Genomic DNA, 24,234 nt, shown 5'->3' on the forward strand with positions numbered 1-24,234 from the left:
TTTGGGGCAAACTTGCTCTATGTGCCTGCAAACTCTCAGTCACAGGAGTTACGTATTTCTCGTGTTACATCTTGCTAGAAAGCCCCTCCAAAAAGCAGCACAGTGCCACTGCACTGAGGTCTGTGCAGATGAGTAAGGGAGGCACTCGCTGCCCCACAGAGCTTACTACCTCTACATCAGACAAAGCATGACAGGTGGACCCAGCAGGGAATTTCAGACAGGCAATACTCATTTTGGTGTTATTTACATCTTCCGGGTTTCTGAATATTAAAATTTAAATGTATTCTCACAAATTTGTAGGAGGGGGAGGAAAAAAACCTCCAGGATTCTTGCTGCAGTGCATTATGAAGAAAAGGCAGAGAAGCAGAAATAGATCAGTCACTCCTTGTTTGGGTAAGCTTTATCTTTTAAGACAGAGTCACAGGGCCAAGTACTGCAGTCTTGCTCAGGCACATCTTATGTATCAATAGCTTTGCGTCAGTAAGAACCCAGGAAAGACTGCAGAACAATTTATATAATTGACTGGATCAGCAGCTACACCTGTTATTAAGATTACTTGACACAAGAGATTAAACAACTACCTGCAGTTGTTCATACCCCACCAGTATTTTGTCATTTTGGCTGATTTATCTATGATGCATGACTGCCTCAGGCTGAGCATTTTGGAAACAGTACAACTTTTTCCAAGAACAAGATTAAGGAATACTATGCTTAAAATTCTTTGAGCTCTTCCTCTGAAAAGAACTCCAGTACTTCAACCTTCGGAGGAAAGTTTGAAATCTGGCAGCCTAGCTGTGGCTTTTGTCCCTGAAAAAAAGGCTTTTGTCCTCAGATGTGCCTCAAGTAAGCCCTTAGGAACTGTCTTTGCAAACTGCAGTTCTCTGACAGTGAGTGCTTGGCTTTCCAAAGTTTTTATTGTGCTTTCAGCACAGTTTTTATATGAAAGCAGGTGTTGCATCTTGATTATACTGTATTTCACCTCGACCCCATTTAAAAACCATGTAGAACAGGAAACGAGACTAAAGTAATCAAATGAGTCTTCAAAGAAGAAAACACAGTGAAGTTACAGATATCACACAAGGACCTCAGTAAAACGTTTCTTGAAGAAATACAAACACCAGCCCAGCTGTCCACACAACACAGTTGTCACCCTTGAGCCGGGCAACTTTGTCCAAGTAGCTCACTCAGGCTGCCATTTATTATACCACCTCATTATCTATTTCCCAGCCTTTATTGTATTTCTCCTCAGGCCACCCTCCCGAGGCAGGGAAACAGTTCTGCCCCAGTTGCAAGTGAGGAACCAGCAAAGTGAAGCATTTGCCCATGGTTATGCAGAAAGGCTGCAAAAGAACAGGGAACCCAACCTGACTGTGCAGGTGCTGGGCCAGCCTTGTCCCCCAGAGCTGAGCCAACCTGCTGCCAATACACATCAGCACTTCCAGAAACACCTTGCTGGCAAGTAAGAAAACACACCTCTTACCTGCCAAGTCTCCCAGCTTAAATTCTCAACTCCTCCTCTTCTTCTTTTCTTCTGCTTCCAACACTGAGGGCAGGGAAGGGAAAGAAAAGAAAAAAAATATATCAAAGGAAGAGCTGCAATTATCTCATTCAAAACCTTCTTCATATTCACAAAAATATTTTATCCTGAGCAAAAATCTCAAGGAAATAAGTGGGGTTTCTCCATTCATTTTCTACCGAACTCAGGTCAGGCCCTTAGCAAAGCTCTCCCTAAAATACAAGACGCTGAACCTGAGAGCAAGACCTGCAGCCTGAGGAGGAGAGGGGGATCTTGTTAAAGGAAAACTAAACTGAGGGAAGCAATGGGTGTTAAGGAAAAGATGGGGATTGGAATCCCAGTGCAGCAAGGTGCTTATTCACAGGACTGCAGGAATACACGTAACTTTAATTGGAAGTCTGTACTCAGAAGGACACAAACTCACACAGGAACCTTCAGGGTCTGCAGAGGGGAAAAAAGGAGAGGGGCAAGTGCGAAACTGAGCCACAGTCAGCTGAAATCATTAGAAAGACTGACAGCAATTTCAGTGGACTTTGGATCATACCCAAAGCAGTAGAAGAAAAAAGAAAAAAAAAAATGCAGCAGGAACAGGGAGAATAAATGAGAGAGAAGATTAATAACTCCAAGAAATATTATTAGTAGAACTTAAGAATAGCTGGAGAATTGCAAGTGAAGGGTTAGATTCTGCTCTTCAGGCTCACAAATGCTGGCTTGCTCCATCAAAATCAATGGAGTAGTTTTAGATTTACATCAGTGTAACTAAGAACTAAATCAAATTAAGGAGTACAGAGTAACTGGAGAAAAACCAAGCATTATTGAGCGTTCCAACACTGGGAGGCACTCAGATACTATAGTGCTGAAGGCCACGTTAGTAGATTGATTAAATGATTGATCCATCAGTAGGAGATTTATCCAATATGCGAAGGAAACAGAGTTCTAAGTCAAGACTACTAATCAGCTATTACTTATATTTTCTGCATGCTATAAACATACAAAGGAGATGCTTTACAGAATTTGCAGTAATAATACCCAATTATTTCCCACTCTTGAGGTTAATTCTAACATATTTTTTTTCAACATTTTAATGGTGTTTTGTGAAAGTATTTTGAAAAAAGTTTTCATAACAAAATCCCAGTACTTTCATGATCTCATTTAGATCATCTCTCCTCTGAGTCTTTCAGACTGATATTAAACGCTACAAAAACTGAAGCCAAAGCCATTTATACTAGATGTACACAATTTTTCCTGGACGAACAACGGAGGCTTTCTCTACAGTTCATTGCTAGGCTCATCGTGAGTTTTGTATATGACAGTGTGAAAGTAGCAGTTTCTTTTCAACAGTTTCATGTTCCCTCAAACACAGACTGCTTTCTTTCAGATGCCTACTTTCACTAATGCAACACCATTCCTTATGTCCTGTACATGCTGCCTCTGTTCTAAGAACACAAACCTTAACAAAAATTCAAGCTCTGACTTGACGTAATCTTTCTTATCTTTTATTTACTACTTCTTTCCTTCTAAAATCACTGCAATTATCACATTGTACCTAAGTCCTTACCGTTGGGATTTCAAATGATGTGAACACTATCTGGTTTTACTACAAATAAAAATATTCCATCCAGTCTTCCTTCCATTTACGTGTTAAGTCCATAAAATCCACCTGTTTCTAATGATACTTGCAACAAAGCTAGTCACATTTTGTGACATCTGTCACCCACATATGCACGCATTTTTTTTCACTTTTTAGTAGATAGCCTACAGGCACAGAGAAGGCTACTACTAGTAACCCAGGGAAATCTATTTAATGTCAAATTGTAGAGATTTATGTTTAAATAAGTGAAACATGAGGTTCTATCTAGTTCCTGCTCCCACAGGTAGACATTGATTAATAATTACAAGTTCAGTCCTTAAATTCCAACTAATAATCAGACTATTTTAAAAAGGGAAAAAAGGCAGGCTTAAAGTTTTCTGTTAAGTAAGTTCATAAAAGTTAAAATAATTTAAAAATATCTCTTTAAGGGAGAATGCTGATTTCATTTCAGAGAAGATTATGTCCTTGGCTGGATTATCTTCTAATAGGATCTATCCAGACTTTTCGAAACATAAGGGAACTTTAACCAGAACAAGAGGGATATTTCCTACCATGCTGCAAAGCAGTAAGTGGAAAGCTACAACTTCCCATATGGAAGCTGAATTCGTGTTTCATATACGTCCATTTATAACAGGGTTGTGTTGAACATAGCATGACACACAAAACACTGCCCAGCTTAGCATTCTTCTATTAGTTTGTGTATCACTGATGAGTAGAAAGACTTGTGACCATTAGACCTTGGAATAGGACCCAAGTGCCCTTATTATATTTCAACCTGTTCTTAAATACAGTTTCAGAAAGAAACAACATTTTTATAACACTTCCCTGGGAGTTACATATGTTTTGATTCCCAACGCTTGGCTGCAGTGGGATCAGAAAGGTATGATCCAAGACACAGTGGAAGGGAACTTCAGAAGGTTCCACCTAGATATTTATTTAAGCATGTTTGCTTAATTTTACTCAAAGATTATGCTCTTAACTATATTATACCCAATTTATTGCAGATTACAGGTTAGTAAATAGGCCACCAGTGCATGTATCTATGATCAAAAATTAGAGCTCAGTGTCTTGGGCGTAACAGCATTTGTAGTTGAGAATTATCATCTGCTGCTAGAGGAAATGGAGCAGAAAAACTTGTCTGTAAGTCACCATTTCCCTTTCTTCCATCTCCCAAAAATAAACAAATTAAAGACATTGTGAAAGGTTTACAGTAAGACCCATGCAAAACTTTCACCACAAAATGTAAAAATCCCTCATGCTTCATTACAAATCTGAAAAACAAGACAGACTATCAGCAAACAACTTTCACACAATGATTAAGAGTGTTAAAACAGAACTAAAGAAAAACTCTGAGATTAAGAACTATGATTTTAAGAAGAAAGTGTTTTCATATGTTGTGGCCAAAAGCCAGGGAAAATTAATATTTGTAGAAACTGAAAACCATCTCAATAGGCAAGAACTTTTGCAAAACAGTTAAAAAAAAAAAGGTAGTTTACATATCCTCTTGGATATCCCCAAATTTATGTTTAATAGTAGTGTATCTTTATCTCCAGGTGCAAACAGCTTGTCTCAAGAGTTGATAAAACTTCATAATTCAAGAGGATTTCAGAGGGTTCCGGAAATCTTTCAGAAATAGGCTAGAATTTATTCTACATTGGAAAAGAAACAGCACAAAACAAGACACCTATGCTACCCATCCACAAAAATAGCATCTGACTTTCTGGCTCTATTTTTGTGGTCAGCAAGACTTTACTTTGAATGCAGTCCCATCACTTCAGCAAATTGCCTCTCAAACAATTCCAGGATTCTCATTTTAGTGTTTTTCAAGTCTTAGATAGCAACCTCTCAAAGGCAGGGACTGCCTTCATGCAACTTGTCCATGAAGTGCCTGCTGTAGTGGGTTTTCCAGTTCTCACCTGCAGTTTCAGGATCCTGTTATCTAAGACTCTACAGTAGAACACTTTAACATCCCTCAAGCTTTCATCTTTTTCTTCAGCATTGACAATATGCATTTAAGGAAAGAAAGTACAAAGCTGAACACTTAAAATTGTAGAATTAGGTTTGAAAAGACCCTTCAGATTAACGGTTTGCCTCCGTCTAGCACTTAGATGTCCCTAAGCACGGCATGTACATGTCTTTTAAATACCCCCAGGGATGCTGACTCAACAGCTTCCCCGGCAGCCTGCTCCAATGCTTGACAACCCTTTCGGTGAAGAAATTTGAACTTGAACCTACAAAAAACTGAAAGGGCAGCTCGAGAGCAATAAACTGCTCTGTTCACTTCAGTGAAGTGTTAGCACTGATAACCCAAGAATGACAATAAGAGGGTTGAAGTTTAAACTATTAAGACTTATATATGAAAAAAAAGAACAGGTTATACAAAGCACTATATGACTCCCCACTCTGATGTTGTAGGCGTGTGGCATTTGAAAGATAACCTGTTTAGCCATCTCCTATCTAACAAGGAACCAGCCTCACAGAGCCTAACACAGTATGACAACTGCCCAAATAAGAGAGGGATGAATTCAACTGGCTCAGAGTTTAAAAATAACATCCCACTTAAGCGACTTGCATAAGTGGAGCTGACTTCGTAGGCAACCTCAGAAGGGTATTTACACCCTTTTCTACCCTCTGCTCTCACTGCAATACTTGTACAGAACATTTCTTAAATCAGATATGGCAGAACCACTAATAATCCATTTGCACTCTGGGTGAGCTTGGCTAATGAATTCAAATGAGAGCAGAAGCAAGCCACAGACTGCCAGATTTTTAATATCCTCATATTTTCTAGTAATGGTGTAATTGTAATTAATGTTTACTTTGCTGTATATTTTATTGTTGAGTCTTTGAAGTCCTCTGGGATCCCTTTGGGATATACAACACTATATAAATGTAAGTTCTTATTATCAAATAACAATCACTGGCCATTTAAATTATACAATAGCTGACTGATTATACTTAACCAAGTTAAAGCTCTAATAAAAAATGATTATATGTAATCTAAATTAAAGATATTTTTACCCAGTTCAAAGAACTCAAAGTTCTTTGCATTGAGTATGCAAGTGCCCTGCAACACCTGGAGCTTGATCCTGCAGTACTGAAATCAGCTAGGACTTCTGCTGTTGTTTTCAGCAGGGAGATGTGGTAAGATGCTTGGCATAGAGTTAAGTATCTTGACAATTCTACCCTTCTGAAGCAGCAGAATTAAGATTTATTTATTTATGAATTTGCTAGAGTATTCACCCTTACCTCTAGTATTGATCCTGAAGCATATATAACAGTCATTTTGGCTGTATCACCTGTTATATATATGCTGCATGTCTGAGAAATTATTTCATAGCACAGAGATCCTTGAGCTTACACTAAACCTGTTAACTTGGTGTTGGTGCTGCCTACTGGGCACAGCGTGGAATATGAAGCAAGCAACTGGCTCCTCCTCTCCGTGGGTCCTGACCTCCTCCACTTCTATGATATCTCCACAGGGACACAGCCTCCAAAATATCTATCCTTAATCTTGCACACAAAATAGTCCAAAAAACCATGAGATTATTTTAGGATGCAGTAGATTCTGCGAGTGCTGTTGTCAGGCATACTTCAAAACACCAAAATCACAATTTATACATGAACTCTTGTAGGAGATTATTTAGTTGGCTTTGAACTGTTAGGAATCACATCTTCAAGCTTCGAATCCACTGGGGAAAGAACTAATTTAGCTGAAAGTCTAACATATGAAAACATGACTCCAGGACTTAAGGTTAGAAAAAAACCTTGCTTTTGCTTTCTCCTAATAAATACCACAAGACTGGGGGTAGGATGAGGGTGGAATGTGGGGGGAAACATGTCTTTTCTGACTGACCTCTGCCAAGTCGTTTCCCTTGCTTCAGGTTTCTCAACTGTGGAATGGGGGTAATGGCATTAACCTCGTTACTGATGAATAGCCTTGTAGATGGGTCTACATTATATTTCAATGATAATAGATCATCTTGTGGACCTTTTAGTATCAATAAAAAAAAAATCCTTCCAGAGTCAATGACCTGCTGGCAAGTGATGACTAATCCAACCTAAATTCAGCTGCACAGGTTAAGAACATAGTCAGCTCAGGCTCCCTCTGGCAGAGATGGACAGACTGCCCTACATGTTGTAAAGGCCTAATAGGGGCTGAAGCATTTTTGCTGAAAAGAATATTTCTGTGCTGACTACAAAGGAAGGTTCAGAAGACAATCTTCAAAATATAGCAACTTCAGAAGTTTGACTATTGTTACTTAGGATGAACCTGGAGCTACAACCTTCATTTTAATCAGTTCTGGATTCTTCGGAAATCTTCTTTGGAAAAAAAAAATAATTCTAAGGTTTGACCTGAACTTCCCTCTGTTTCTTACTTCCTCCCCAACATATTTTTTTAGATCGAGAAATTACAGTGGGTTGATTTTTATGCAAAAAAATCTACTAAAAAACATTACCTTCAGTAAATAACTTCAACAGTTCCCCCCCCGAAGTATATTTTGTTTCAAAGCTGATATCTCAAAAGAAAAATGTTCAATTTTCACATACAAATTGTCTTTGCATTTTAAATGAAAATAGCTGAAGTGAGAAAAGACTGCCTATCTTGGAGAACTGAACATTAATTCTCTAAGATATGAACTAAGATCCCTAAGATCCCATTGCTGAAGATCCCTCTCTCCAGCAATGCAAATAACAACACCAATGATACGCCGTAGACCTTTCACATATACTTAATGACTTCAGTGGCGCTCAGCCAACTTCCACCAGCTGAGAATCTGGGACAGAAGCCCCAGCTGAAATCAGGGCTCCCTTGTAGGAACTCCTCTATACACACAAAAGAAGAGACAGCCCTCACAATACATTTTGTAATTTAAAAGGACAGTGTAACCAAAAGACAAGAAGTAGAGATTATTATTAAAGGGAGCGTAAGCATCTGTCATAAACTGACAAAGAAATCTGGAGAAAAGCAAGGTGGGGATTTCTTGAGTTCTGAGCTTCCTTTCTTAAGGCCATTTCTTGCAGTCAGGATGGAAGTAAAAGTTCAATAAATTAGTAATAACCAATAGCGTTTAAGTACAGTAGCCATCCATCAAAACTCCACATATATCAGCTAACTTTGATTTTAAAATGTTACCCACTGATCTTTCCTGCTTGCTGCAGCATGCTGTCGGTAGGGCTCTTCAGCTGCAGAAGGTGCTGGATGATCATACCCATGTGCATGGACAGCTTTCCCCTGAAGTACAAGTCCTCCACCAGCAATGAGATTGCCTCAGCCACGAGAAAGTGCTGCCTTTCGTTTGATGCTTGTGTCTCTAACGTGTCAGCAGAAGAGCGTGGGGTGCTTTCCATCAGTGAAGCCACAATACACCCTGACACACCGGTTAGTCAGAAGGATTTGGAAGACTAAGTCAGGGGCTGTCTTTTGAGGTGGGAAAAGGATCTGGGAGGTGTGGGGAGGAAAGAAGGGCAGGGGTGTTACGAGATCCATATTGTTGTTTCACTAGAAGGACACAGCATGTCATAACGGATTACCATTAATTCACACCAGCAGTACAGTTAGATTGAGACTGGCAAGCGACGATGACAAACAGCACTTGCAAGATCACATAATGAGGGGGCAAGGCTGCTTCACTGGAGCCGCTTCACTCCATTAGTGGACAAGGCTTTTAATGCTGCTATGCACAACCAAAGCAATTTTGATTACTTAGAGCTAAGTCTCCATTTAGAATGAGTCAGAAGCTGAAACAGGGTGGGTTTTTTTTTTCTTTTAATATAATTTATCAACAGAGTATTCGAATGGTAATAAGCTATCTGAAAGCTAGACACATTAGCCTCTGTTTGTGTTTAAGTAATGTTGAAATACACTTTTAAAAGTAAGTTCAAATAGTATCTATTCTAGCAAATGAAACCAATAAAAAGATGGCAAGCAATCATTACTATGCCAAAAGTGAGGGCCAAATTTTGCTCTTATTCACTGTGATTTAACCCTGAAACTTTAAACGGGGATTTTGGTAGAACAGCAAGAGTTTCATAACAGTACACTTAGAGCACCAGCGTGCTTTGCTCAATGTCCTCTTGTGCTAGATTTACACCCACTGATTTGATTCTGTTAGCCAAAGACCAAAACTGCGTTACCTCCTGAGTAGTATATAAATTTTTCTTTGTTCATTTGTTTAATGCGGGTTTTGGACATCTGATGTTCAGGAAGTCTGATTTGATCCCAAGAAATGCACAAAACCTGAGCAAAGTCTGTTAATGTTCATTAAACATTTCTGGGTTACTTCTGCTAGCTTAGGTCCAAACCTTGGTTTCCACTGTTGAAAGTGGAGTTGTACAAATAACTGTGGCTTAAGAATACTCTTGCTGGGCAAAAAAGGTGCTGCCAGAAGTTCAAAAGTAAATCCTGTGAACCAGATGCTGCTGCCAAACTCTCCTAAACATTGTGTCATAGGAATTAAAGTATTCACTAAGATCAGGAGGACCTGAATTTAAATTAAACATGATTTGGAGCAAGGATCTGTGTGTGCACCATATCCTAATGTCTGTCCTACCAGTGGTTCATCAGGACCTACTTATCAGTCCTTCCAGCTGAAGCTCTGCATAAGCACTTACATATTCCCTGGCATAGGGAGTAGACCCCAGTTACCTGTTTTCACAGGGATCAGCCTGCTCAAAAACCTACGGAATTATGCTAGTTCTCCCTCCATGAATGTTTATACATGAGCGTACATATATACAGACCAAGAATAGAATGTGAGAAGAGGAGAAACTACGTTCCAGACCTTTCTTCAGTTTAGGAAGAAAGAGAATAAGACATGGATCTTCTACATGCCCGTGAGCAGTCCTCATCACTAGGCTGCATAGTTACTGAGTCTTCTTGGAAAACCCAAGAAATCAAAATGCTTTGTTTCATATGTATTGAAATGAATAATTTGGATGCTCAGAATTTTATTTTCATCCTTATTTTGGCTGAAATTACTTATCAGATTTGACCCAAATTTCTGAAGAAATTCAGCTGCTTAGAAACTGAATTTCTGAATGCATAAGTTTGTTTCTGTGGGGAAAAAAAACCCTCTACCTAAATATGCAGCATTTCAGTACTTCTTCAGGATTTCTTACAAGTGGGTGGAGGGGATTTGAGGGTAGGGTGGGATGCAGCTGAGAGAAAGGGATTGACAGAATCACAGAATGGTAGGGCTTGGAAGGGACCTCTGGAGATCATCTTGTGCAACCCCCCTGCTTGAGCGGGTACACCTAGAGCAGTAGGTACAGGAACGCATCCTTATCAAAGAATCAAGAAAGATTGTTTATCATGCACACTTCTCCCTATATCTGATCCATCACAAAGCTGGATTTTTCCACTGGTCTCTGAAGCACCTGGCACTGCCCAGTTACTGTGGCAGGGTACCCAAACCAACAGACGAAATGTCTGATGCATTAAGGATACCAAGTGGATATAGGCTTTGCCTAAAGCACAGAACCAGGAACATTTTCAAGTGCTTCATTTCTCAGTTCCAGTACAGCTATGTATGTATAATTTATTTAAGATTTGACTCGGCAGGGTAGCTGCATGCAATCAGCATATTGTTTTTGTGAAGGTTCCCCCCTATTGCCCCTTAGACAGATTTTAACTGTCAGTATATTGGCCTTTTGAATTTTTGTTTTCATAATACCATAAGCTATTTAAACATACATTATTATATACTAATCATTGCTTGCCCAATTTTTTTTTGAGTTTTCTGAGGCGACAGCAGAGAACAAGAAATGCAATTTAGTTAGAACTTCAAAGCAGGGTTTCGTTATCATCCAAAGTGGAGCTCTTTTATGCCTCTCTCACTGTTTGGTTTTAAAAGTGAAGGGAAACCAGTTGTTTAAATTTGTTCTTTCAAATTTCCACCCACCTCCTCCCGCTCTCAAAGGAGGGGCTTTATGATAATAGACAGGCTGATCTTGAGATCAATCACAGATAGAGATATATTTACTGTCCTCAGATAGTCATAGAATTGCTTACATTCACATGAATTAAAGATTGCCTCTGAACATTTCCAAACTTTAAAAAGATAGAGATCTAGATTTGAATTTCATATCCATCTCGTATCTCTATAGAGGGATGAACAAAAATACCCGATTCAATCACACCTGAACTCTACAAAAAAGTGGATGTTTCAAGATTTGATGTCATCCCATGGACTTGTGTACACAACAAACCGGCCCTGAAAAACTAATGCAGAACAGCTCCGCTCCATATTCATCCTTATTCCTTTTCAGGAGTGCCTTTGTATGGTTTAGCTTTGCTTTTGAAGTGGATTAAGCTAGACTCCATATGGCATTTTTAGTGGTGAAGCAAAGAGCCCACAACAGGAACTAGTACAGAACAGTATTGTGCTTCAACGCACAGTCAAACTTGTTCAGTAATGACCTCATACAGGGTAATAATAATATATGCTCAAATATAAAAAGACGCTGCGTGCTTGATGAAAAAATTAGGACAAGCAGGACTGGTGTGGTGGTTTTCCACTTTTCATATTACAGCTCTCTAACCGTTACTAGCACTCCTTCTCCCTCACCCTCTCATCCCTTCCACATTTCTTTTTGACCAGTCTAGCCTGGACACAGGACAACTTTTGCTAAAGTCTATGTAGTTCCATGAAAAGAAAGAGAAAATAGACCCCTCCAAACAAAATTTTAAAGAGCAAATCAACAATATCTGACTTTTAACTAAGAAACTACCAAAAAAAGCAAAACCTATTTTAAACTTTTACACAATAGGAAAAGTTTATCCTGTGGAGCAATTGGTAGAGGAGCAGAATAAGAAACTGAAAAGGTTAAGGTTTTTCCCCATATGAAAATGGTAACTCAAATACACACTCAGGGGGACAGTTATACATATGTTTTTGAACTAAAACTCTAACCTGGCATGATTAATTTTGGCCTTAGTTTTGTCAAAATATTGGAGTCCATATGGCACAAAGCAAATAATTTTACATTTTTATTTTAAACCCCTATGTGTTTTTCTTGTCTATTCCCTTCTCTTCCACCACACACACTGGCAGCCGCTACCAATACGCCAAATGCCAAATCAACCCTGCAAGCTGGCTGGCACAAACACTCTACAATACTGGCACATGCTTCCTTTTGCAGGGGGATTCTCTCTGAAACTCTGTGGCACATCCAAGCATCCCTGCCTAGCAGCTGAGGACCCTGTCTACCCCAGTCACGTCAGCAACAGGGTGCCTTGACTGCAAGTGTGCTGCCCATTTCATTACACTTAAATAAAACGATGACACTTCACATCGGTGCATCGATTTCCCACCCCAAAGAATCAGTCAGTGCTTTATAGTATCTTTGTATCCAGCAACAGAGAAGTATTGCTGCTGCAGAGAGGATACAAATTGCTGCAACACGAATAAGAACAAAAACAAAAAAACAACAAAAAACCAAACAAAGGAAAAAAAGAAGACAGAAACACCACTCAGGCAAGCTGAGCAAACTCCTGCACCTACAGTTGGTTTGACAGAACACAGGTGCCTCACTGGAGCAAGAGGATGTCACTCCTTTGCCTCTTGTCCATAAAACCTTCAGTGAGCTGGAGGGAAATCAGGAACACAGAAGGCTTTGCTGACCCTGTCAGGACTCAAACTGGTATTTGAGGCTCAAATGCTAAATCTTACTCCCTTTGTTGCCCTGCCTGGTTCTTTGTTTGTTCCCTCCCCCTATGCAAGTTGCTCTAACCCATGGCACTTTTTTTTTTTTTTTTTGATATATTGAAAGACTTAAGATACTTACTCAGAGTATAAGACATCAGGCTTCTTTAAGAATAAGCAGACAAGTAATACTACTTTTAGACAAATACCATGAATGAGCATTGGAAAGTCAAGCTCACTGTACTGAACCAAAGGTGTATATACCTTCTAGTTAATTTTCTACACTTGTACATTAAGTTCATGGCCAGGGGTGAATCCTGCCTCCCAGTGTGATAAGCATCCTCTGCACCTACAGGAACTGTGCCCAGGATCTTCAAGACAGCCCTGATGGCAAGATCAAAATAATAACCTCTTTTTCACTAATAGCAGAATATGGTGAACCCCTCTTCTGTGACAGCCTGCTTCGAGGGAGTTTTGGAGCATTTCTGAGAAAGAACCATTTCCTGGGCTGTTTTGTGCTGGAGGGTATGGGCTAGAGGAGCCTCTGGGGGGATGCTGTGCAGCTGCAGTTGTTCAGAGGTCCTCACATCAACCCAACATCTGCAAACGGAGAACAAGCCCACGCACTGCTCTTCCCCTGAGACACAGTGAGGAGCCCAGAGAACCAGGTGAGCATACCAGCAATAGCCCATGACGCTGAAGACGTAGCTGGAAAAGTTTGATACTACCTGGAGCTCCCAAAGTGCTGGAGTATCCCTGCCAGGGTACGCCACTTGCAGTGGCCCAGCTGAGAGCTGACTGAGGAACAGGTAAGCAGCAACTAATGATTTGATTGCTCCCCGCCACAGCATAACGGTCAGCCGAGACTGCTCAATCGCAACGAAGCTAAAAACTTTCCTCTGTAATAGACTCATGGAGAGAGGGGGAAACTTTGGTCTCTTGTAGCCGCACAATACATCCACAAGACACCGGGCTCTGCCTCTTCCCACATTACCAAGTTTCTGTTGGAGCAGCAACTCCACCTAACAAATGTAACTTTAACAACAGTAAAACAACCTAATAGCTTAGCATGCCAGGGGGCTAATGTGGTGGGCCATTTAACGCTGCACTAAATAGCCCTGGTTTGATTCTCATTGCCAAGTGCTGAACTGAGAATTGCAACTGCAGGAGCAGTTCCTAATTCATTAGTTAAAGGGGGTCATTGCTCATAGGGTGGGGAAGAGGGAGGGAAGGAGGAAGGGGGGGAATATCAGACAACTCTGAACATTCAAAGTCGACAGAAGGTTGCACTCCTGAGAGATGCAGCATTTAGCTGAAAGCCTGACAAAGCTCTGCAGCTGGGAGGCCTGTGGTGGTTTTACTCGACACTAAGAAAGTTGCCATAAGACTCTTGTAACCTGTATAATAGGCTTGGTGGGAACGGGGAAGCTGGGAATGAAAGGAAGGTGAAAACATCCTGCTAATAACACTGCAGTTTCATTTCAACTGCCCCTCAAAACCGTACACCATGCAGGCTGCCAGCACAGCAAAGCAGCAGCAAAACAAATAAACTGCCTTCCCGTCTATAGTTCCTAAAAAACTGAACCCCAAAAGAGACCTGATTGCAAAGGAGATCACTTAAAAACTTAAAATGATACAACAAAACAAGCCCAAATTTACAGGGTACCTCTGCAAAGGGAGAGCTTTATTCCTGAACGTTAGAACCCTAAAACAACCGTTTTCTCTAATTTCTGCCATCACTCAGATTGGCCTTGAATTACCTCCTGATAGGCCTCCCATGTGCTTGCAGATGAGAGAGTGTAATGGGGATCTGTTAATTAACTAGAAGCAAAGTTGCACGGTGGGGATCAAACACTGGATGCGTCCTAAAACTCCCACAGAGAAGATGAAATGCAGCGCAAACTTTAAAGACTTCCCGTCATTAGCCAAGACCTTGGCTGCTCCTGGCCCAGACCCCTCCTGTTTCGGAGAACAATGAGGACAATGATGGCAGAAATGAAATAGTGCAGCAAGGAACAAAGGAATTAGCTATTTACCCACAGAGCGAGAAAGGAAAAGAGGGGTGGGGGGGAAGGGAACTTGCTTTTTTTCTATGGTTTCTGTCTACTTTTAATTAATTTACGGCTGCCAGGGACTTGCACACAGAGCACGCCCAGGAGCATTGTGTTAGAGCATGGTGTTAATACATGTAACATCTACTGTTTACTCCCAGGCAGGAAGGAGAAGGAGCTGGGGCAGAGGGGAAGGAGGAGAGGAGATCTTCCCTCTTCACAGCTGCTTGAAAGAGATGGGCAGAGAGGAGGAAAAGGTTATGCTGATCTCTAACTTCTATGAACCCACTTCCATGCGGGCTACTTTTATTCTTTAAAAGAGCTCTGGGTAGGGTAGATCACTCTGGGCAAGACTTGCACTGGGTAGTAAAATGAAAAAGGATGGCACTAGGACAGGGACATCCAGGTGAGGTGACAGCAAGCAGTGCACCAACAGCTTATCAGAAAATGAAGGGCCAAGTTTAACAGGCTTCCTCCAGTGCTCTCAGATCTAGGGAGGAGGTCTCAGTGTGGAGACCCACAGCCAAGAACATTGCTCTGTGGAGATACCCAGCTGCACTTCACTATTTCCAAAGCACTCACTCTGAGCTTATTAGCAGCAAGGCTAATTGGGCCAGGCAGAGAGCTGCGCTGTCATGATGGCATTAGTAGCTAGCTTCTTCAGTGGTTCCGTAAGTAATTACAGCCCCTGACTTTACTGAGCTGAAAACGCAGCTATGGCTAAACTGTGCCTACCGCCCAGACTCAAGGGCATGGCACCAGACTGGGACCTTAGTCCTTAGACCAAATGAAGCCGGATGTAAGACAGGATACCCTAAAACACTTAAGCTGGCAATGTAAGCCTGTTTTAAGAGACTGACTGAGCACCAAATAATTTGCTTCATCTTACCTTTCATCTAGAAAAAGCTTTGTCAGATGGCTATTTTAATGAAGCCTAAACCCCAGGATGCAAACCAGCACTGCATTTCCATTGCAAGCCTAGAGGAAAAGGAGCAGAGAAGTCTCACTGTTCAAGAAAAGCCCTGCATTAAGACTCTGCAGCTCTACCTACAAAACCACTGGACCTCAGAGAGCATGGTGATGGGTGCAGCATGAGAAGCTGAAGGGAACAGGGTAATTCTCCTGGTACGCACTCTGTGAATGTTTGCTTGGGCTTTTGTCTCCCTCGGAAAGGGAACGGGAGAATCAGAGGCTCCACTTGAAAATATGAGTCTGCAGCTGATCCCATTTATTCTCAGCCTAGACAGTGGCTTTAGGCAACAACGGTTTCAGTCCATATTTTGCACATCACTGCTTTTGATAGGGAATGGGAACAGGAACAGAGGCTTAGGAGTCCTAAGGCTAGACGTGAGCCCCAGGTGAGGATGAAGCATTTACAGTATTTTCCGGTTGCTCAGAAGAATGGTGTCAGTCTTTTTCAAAGGTAACATCAAACAATACTATTACGTAGGTTTTAAAACTAAGAGGCATAAACATTCGGTTTCTAGGCTACCCATTCAGAAGAATCAGCATGTGTTTCACAGTTCAGCAAAAGAGACAAAACCTTCTAGGCTTACAGTTAACAAGACCAAAATAACAGTTAAAAATCCCACTGCACATCAGGCATGTTTGGCTATGTAGGAGAGAAGCACAGAAAACTTCCTTGACATTCTGTCCAGGACACTAAGCTTGACTTGCCATAGGATGAAGGTAGGGGACAGTGAGGGAATGTCCTTTGATACCATAACTAGTGTCTCAGAACTGTCCTGCATTAGCTTATGCCAGAGATGGGAAATAGACATAAGTTGAACAGAGGCCTGGGGGACTTTATATCCTGTTTGGGTGTGTTACAAAGCCAGCTGTGCTTTCAAAGGGGAAAGCGATGTCTTCTTTTCCAGAAGCATCTCATTCCAGTGACCGATAGTTGAGTTTTCACATAATGGGTACCATTCTCCAGTGTCGCCTACATATCACTCAATCCTAACTAAATTCAGCTAAAATATCTAGGAGTACACCTCTTTGCTCTTTTAGTCTTCTCTTTTCCAGCAGCTCTTGCTTCTTTGTCCAAGGACAGCTGCTCACTATTTGGAAAGCACTGCTGCCACAACTTCTGTGTGTGATTACATCGTCTTCTACCAGTGAGGTCCAGATATCCACCTGGCATCCCAGGGATGACAGAATCATTTGTGGCTTGGGCCCAATGAGTGCTGCAGTGATGTGAGCTACAAGTGCTACATCACCACCTAGCAAACCCATCTTCACTGCTCTCCTTTTAACCAATGCTGCTATTTATGTTTGGCAGTTAGACACACATGGTCCACCTTACCTTTGATCAGATGGGAAAGCTTGTGGCAAAGCTGGGAACCAAGCCTCAGATCCAGTTTAGTACTACTGGGGTGTCTGTATTCCTCTTCACAAACAGGGTTCCCGTGCCTAGATTTTAGAAACTGGTGCTTCCCTTGTTTAAAACTACTGGACTCGTCCATGCAGGTGACTGTGACATGTGTGTATGCAGGCACCATTTTCTCCATCCTCATTGCACTGCTGAATCTCTGGTGATGCTCAGAGAGACCACAAAGACTGAGTGAGTTGGCGCAGCAGTGAGGAGGTCACTTTGGGTCAGAGCTGAGGCACATTAAAAAGGCAGTCAGCAGTAACCTGCTTACAGCTGTTGTCTTTTTGGGGAAAAGAGACATCATTGATTTCAAGAGCAAGCACCACCACCCCCCGCTGCCCAACTTAGAACCAAACCTCACTCATCTGGTTTATCCAGGCAGATCTGTTTGGACCTTTAACTTTTGAAATGGAATAAATCCTTCAAATTTTATATATAGAGAGAATAAAGGGGGCTCAGTTTATGAAATTTGTTCAAATATCAAGCAGAACACACAAGATTGTAGCTCCAGAGGGAAAATTGCTTTAACATGGTGCAAATGGATGAGATGGATTCTTACAGAAAGGTCTGAAGTGCAAAGTAGCAGAGTCCAGGCTCCAAATTCTTTGCTTTTATGCACCTCTGACAGCAAAATGACTGTGTCAGAATAAGTGATTTTTAAAAATTTGTTTTATTAATTCATTTGGCTTATATCACTAGGAGGAAATCATCCCATCATAAAATCTGCCAAAAGGTTCAGTTATTATTAGCCTCTAAGATGCAAGCTAATTGCTTTCTGTGTTTTTCCCCAAAACCAGCTGAGATCCCAAGGTTTACAAAAAGGATACTGCACATGCTCAGAAATTCGCCTGTCCTGAAGATTTTTAATTACACATTTGACATTAGTGTTCCCCGGTGTAAAATCTGTGTTATATGTTAGGCTCGCATCTTACAGACACTTCAGCAAGCCTGTAACTCTGCACATGTCAAGAGTCTTGCTGAAGTTCACCCAAAACTGAGAAGCATGTTTTGCCAGCTGGTTCAGAAGACAGCCCCTCCTTCCTCTTTGTATCTTGAGCCGAAGCGATGCTATAAAGGTACCAGTATCAGGACAGTATGCTTTATTTTCCCATAGCACAGACAGCAATAGGCCTGAGCTTTCATCTAAGGTCTTATATGACCCATATCAACCTCTTACGTTTCAAAGAGCTGGATGACAAACACACAAGAACTGTCCCTCTCGAAACTGAATAATGGAAATTTCATCAGAGGTGAGCAAACAACATTGCCAAATGAGAGCTGTCCAGATTTCAGGCTGACACACAATTTCACCCTCCCTTCTCTCCCCCAGAAAGCTTCTTTCAAACCAGCATATTGCCATCCAAAGTTTCAGTTTTAACAAATACACTTTTTTAACAAAAATATTTGTTTTCTGACAACTTGACAGCACTGCTTATAAAACATTACCATACATTTGTTTCAGCTACACATGGGCCTAGAGCTAAAGTCAGACTTCAGTTTTCAGGGTTGTCAGTGCCCACCACATTACCCTCTCAAATGAGGAGGTGAACATACACCTTAGCTTTGTGAACCAACTGATACATGCTGTATGTGTATTTCATATATGGAGTACATATAATAGAGTACTGCATAACTCTAGTGACTTGTTCAGGAGCTTAAGCATAGCCTGTGTCTCATTTTTATAGGGCTGTTGAAAGTAAAAAAACACAACAACAAAAAAAACCCAAACCACCACCAACAAAAACAACCCACTTACAAGCACGGAGAGAGACTATTAAAGGCAGAGGTCTCTCATATAAGCACAACATGCGATCGGATAATATTGTCTGGATTAGCAGCTTTATAACCTAGCCAAGCCCCAGGGCTACAATTATCTGGTTGCATTAAACTGAAATCACCTGCAAAACCTCACAGTGAATGAGCCCTTGGAAGTGTCTAATCTGCTGGTTCACACTTGCAAGTGAAAGCAAAATTCAGCAATGGTGAAGAGATGAACAAACATCACAGTGCGAGATTTTCCAACTAATGGTTCTAATTTTGCTTCAAAAGGAAGGTCTTTCCATTGCTTTTGGCTCTTGTTCCACATACTTTCCAAATATAACTACATTTTGATAGGCAAAGCTTAAGAAGATAAAAGTCAAAATAATAGCTACTACTAATTTGCACCTGTATAAAACTTCTAATTTCATTAGTTTTGATGCGGAAATTTAGTGAGGTCTATTCTAAGGCCACTGCTGTAGGAGGAACCAGATTAGACGATCACCTCTCCAATTCCCTTTGGCTTCTGACTCTGTTCATAATTTGGAGGTTCTCAAACTACATTGTGATTTTAAAGAAAACCTTCCAAAATAACGTACTTGTTCATGCTTCCCTTATTTTCTACTACTCCTTCACCAGGTGCCACAAAAACAGGAACAGTTATTCCACAAGCATTTATCTAGTACTTGATGGTATTGCTCCACAGAACTTCTGCAGCCTTACGGTCTATCAAACAAACAAAACCCCAACAATCCACAAAGGAATGGTCATTTTAATCTCCCTGACCAGCTCTCATATCCAGCATTCACCTCTGCCTATCTACAGTTCCTTCTGATTATGCAGATGGACATGATCACTGCATACCACCAGCTGTTGTACACAGAGATTTACGAGGAGTTTTGCTAGAGGAAAACTGAGTTGATGGATGGAATCATAATCAGGTTATACAGATAAGGAGGAAACCACAGATAAGAAGCTCAAAATTGTGTGGTCCTGCAGGTTGCCAAAAAGACTGAGGCTGTTCTGTCTTAGAAATAGCAACCACCTTGGGCATGTAAGGAGACTCCTATATTTTAGGTTAGCATAAAGACAGTGAGCTACCTCTCAGCCTTCTGCATATCTATGACCAAAAGACACTTCATAAAAGAAAATTTTTATATAAATGTAGAACCATCAATAAAGTCATGTGGATGAACACCTAGCACTCATCAGGTAAGGGAGAGTGGTGTGGTTTTGCTACATACCGTAGTAAAAGAAGTTCTGCCAAAGAGCCAATAAAAAGTCAATAATTACAAAGAAAGTGACATTTGAAGAACTAGTCAGGTAGTACCGTGTGGGAATTAATGGTACTATTTTTATTTGTGACGTCTGCAAATTTTCATCTCCTTTAGGCTGGAATATGCAAGTGGGAAGAAACTTCTAACTAAATTAATTTTCATGCAAAGATTAGAGCCAATCTGGAAGATGTTCTTTAAAAACTAACAATGAAATTTGAAATAACTTGAACTGAACTAATTGATTTTGGATTTTATCCATGTTGGAAGCTATTTTCTGATATAGTGGTGGGGAGAAACATTTAATGTGCATATGACTGGTAAATGCTACTACACTTTTATACTACAACCAGTTTTTTGTTGTTGAAAATTTCTTGCCTGAAAAGGATTAAAATAATTTCCTTTTAAAGCAGAATCACTAGATTGCTGCTGTCTATACTGCACCATCCAGTTGTGTATTTATGTCATGACTTGCAAAAGCTTTTCAAGGCACTACTAAATGTGCTTTGAACAGATGGGGAAAGGTAATGCATGCCATTTTGTCAGCACAGACACGCTGATTCTGACGCAAAAAATGACATAGTAGTATACTCATTTTACATACATTTCCATATGCTTTAGACTGTATATTACTGAAGCATTTACTTTAAGATAACACCACCATTTAAAATTATCTTCTTGTTATCAGAATCCATACTTCATTCCAAATATAGCTGGTTGGGTATGCAGACAACAAAGGGAAAAAAAAGAAAAATCAACCCTCCCATTGGACAATGTATTGACAAAATGGGTAATTCCTAAACAACATCAGACTTAAGAACGCAGACCTACCTAGATGATTCTCTGGCTACCTCAACCCCCCTCACATCTTCCTCAGTCTTTGGCGTGCTGAGACCTCCACCGCTCAGGTCCACATATTCACAGATTCCATTTCTTACTCCCCAAACAAGCATTCCTGTTTCCTCATACTGGCCATTTGCTACCTCAGTAAGGTGGAAAAAGGAAAGCTGCAATTTATTCTTCCCTGAAAGATTCAATAGCTGCCCACAGAAGGGGACATCTGGAGCAAATAACAGGCACCTATCACTGCAGGGAAGAGCCACATTCCCACTGCTGTGACAAGTTCTATCATACCCATTTGTATGCATGCTCCCAACTTTACAAAAAGCAATAGTGGTGTCCTCTGCTTCTGCCAGGCACTTATTCAACTTTATTTCTTCTTCCACTCTTCAGTACTACTTTCTCCCTTTTGCTCCCTCTGTATTTCTGACCTGAACTTTAGGAGGAAAATAACGCATCTCATCTAGACTGGAAAGGAAGAGTTCAGTTTAGGTCAAGCTTAGCTAGCGAGACCCTCAGCTAACTCTGGCTCAAAAGCAGCTTGAGCTATAGCTCAGCAGGATACGGTTGCAGCAACACCATTATCCTCTGTTTAAAACAGAGTGATATAGGCAGATGGGCTAGCTAGTTCTAGTTAAGTTCACCCTAACCATTAGTCCCCAGCCACCCCAAAAAGAAAGGCAGCAACAAGGACATGTGAGCCAGCAGGCCCACAGTCTAGCAAAGAACTCCATGGGTTAGTTAAGCCTGGTTAATTTTATCACTCAAGAAAGTTACTACTGAATAGAAGAAATTTAGCCTTACAGAGGCATGTAACTTGGGAGCAGAGCTTTCCATCGAGATAGTGGGAAGAATATTTTTAATAAAAGCAAGACAACTTATTTTTTGTCTCAGCTTGGGGACAGCTGAGCCATTTTGCCTGAAAATTCATTTAATTTTTTTTTTTTTTAATGTCTCAGGCAAACACCCAAAGTGGAAAATATCAGCCAAAGCTGAAATCATTTGGCAAAGATATAAACAGCTGAAAAGAGAGTTTTAGGATAGAAAGCATCGAGCAATCTTCACCACAGACGTAACTTCCTATACCTCCTACTGCTTATTTCCCCAAATTCCTGCAGTGGTCAGGAGCAGTGAGGTCTCTGCCAGCACCTGTGCTCCTACACAGGGCAGGAGCAGTCCCCAGCTAATGGGCAGGCTTCACCCCCAAAGCTCCCTGCTCTATGATACTGAAACTCCTGACCAGGTAAAACAAAGAGGGATAATTATAATGTACAAAATTAGCAGCAATTTCACATCTATAATAAATAAAATCACAGGATATTAATGAAGGCTATATGCTATCTATCCATGCTAGGAGGAAGAGCTTGACAATCCAGAAGGTTACTTCCAGAAGCAGTTTCTTAAATAGCCATAAATATGTCAAGGGTTTTAATAATACCTCCTAACAGGACATTTCCAAAGGTACATAAAACTCTGCAGAGAATAAGCCAACATCCATCTGCTAAAGAGTCATCCCGTGGAGGAAGACTGATTCTGGGGTTTGGGGATCTTCCTTTGAGCCACCTGACTAGATGCTGTCGGAAAGGGGCTGCTGAGCTCTATAGACACCGGAAACCCGTCAGCACAGCAAAGCCCTCAGCACAAACTATCCAGCAACAGCAGCCAAACACGAACACCAGGGTGAGGATTCAGCCTGCTGAATCCACCTTTATTTGCAACGCATATATACCTATTACAGGTTTTGGGTAAAGAATATGCTTCATTTTTACATGTAATTGCTAGCCTTCAGCAAGTGTAGCTTACCATTACTGGAGGAAAAGATTTGCTTTGGTGAATTAAAGCCATGGGGTTATTCCACTACAAATGCAAGGAAGCACAAAGCTAAAAAGATTAACAAGTAAATATTTTATCTTTTTTCTCTTTTTAACTAAGTGACATGAAAGCTCAAGACCCTTATAAGTACGAAATGACATTTCAACAAGGTTGCATGGTTGAGTTTTGAACAGAGGAATATTTTGGGGTGCAAGCCACATACTCTGCATTAAGGAAAAAGGAATTAAAAAAAAGGAGTTGACCATAACCTGAGGCCTTGGCTCCAGCCAAGTGCCTGTTGTTATGAAAGCAAGGTGCTCCACACGATCTAATCATAGCACTAAACCTTGTTACAAGCCCTTTTACAGCTCCAATATCTGGGTTACATGGAAACACGCTGGAGAGCCTCCTTGTACTATGAAATAAATGTCATTCTGACTGGCATCCTCTCTTCCAGCAAGTAATTTCCCTCCACTGATAAATCGATACGGCAAAAACAAATGAGAGCACACAATGGGCGCATTGAGGGTTACATTTTTATTCATTTCAGAGCCCCTGCAGCAGAGTTTTTTAAACACAATAGCAGAAAATGATGCACTTGAGCTAAGGGGGGAAAGGAGTGCCTTAGAGAGAAAGAGAGAAAGAGAGAAAGAGAGAGAAAGAGAGAAAGAGAGAAAGAGAGAGAAAGAGAGAAAGAGAGGAAAGAGAGAAAAGAGAGAAAGATAGAAAGAGGAGAGAAAGAGGAGAAAGAGAGAAAGAGAGAGAGAGAAAGAGAAAGAGAGAGAAAGAGAGAGAGAGAGAAAGAGAGAGAGAGAGAAAGAGAGAGAGAGAGAGAAAGAGAGAGAGAGAGAAAGAGAGAAAGAGAGAAAGAGAGAGAGAGAGAGAGAAAGAGAGAGAGAGAGAGAGAAAGAGAGAGAGAGAGAGAGAAAGAGAGAGAGAGAGAGAGAAAGAGAGAGAGAGAGAGAGAAAGAGAGAGAGAGAGAAAGAGAGAGAGAGAAAGAGAGAGAGAGAGAAAGAGAGAGAGAGAGAAAGAGAGAGAGAGAGAAAGAGAGAGAGAGAGAGAAAGAGAGAGAGAGAGAAAGAGAGAGAGAGAGAAAGAGAGAGAGAGAAAGAGAGAGAGAGAGAAAGAGAGAGAGAGGAGGAAAGAGAGAGAGAGAGAGAGAGAGAGAGAGAGAGAGAGAAAGAGAGAGAGAGAGAAAGAGAGAGAGAGAGAGAAAGAGAGAGAGAGAGAGAAAGAGAGAGAGAGAGAGAAAGAGAGAGAGAGAGAAAGAGAGAGAGAGAGAGAAAGAGAGAGAGAGAGAGAAAGAGAGAAAGAGAGAGAGAGAGAAGGAGGAAGAGAGAGAGAGAGAGAGAAAGAGAGAGAGAGAGAAA

General features: G+C 40.9%; 1 protein-coding gene across 5 annotated transcripts in view; it reads right to left on the bottom strand.

The window, feature by feature from the left end:
• SOX5 (SRY-box transcription factor 5) overlaps window positions 1-24,234 on the bottom strand; it is a 722,135-nt gene that overhangs the window by 457,599 nt on the left and 240,302 nt on the right. For all 5 annotated transcript variants that reach the window (XM_075114236.1, XM_075114227.1, XM_075114264.1 and 2 more), the window contains exon 3: window positions 1,481-1,543. The gene's annotated coding sequence lies outside the window, so the exon portion shown is untranslated. The remainder of the gene's footprint in view (window positions 1-1,480; window positions 1,544-24,234) is intronic.

The sequence above is a fragment of the Phalacrocorax aristotelis genome, chromosome 1 (assembly GCF_949628215.1).
Source record: "Phalacrocorax aristotelis chromosome 1, bGulAri2.1, whole genome shotgun sequence".
NCBI classification, from domain to species: Eukaryota; Metazoa; Chordata; class Aves; order Suliformes; family Phalacrocoracidae; genus Phalacrocorax; species Phalacrocorax aristotelis.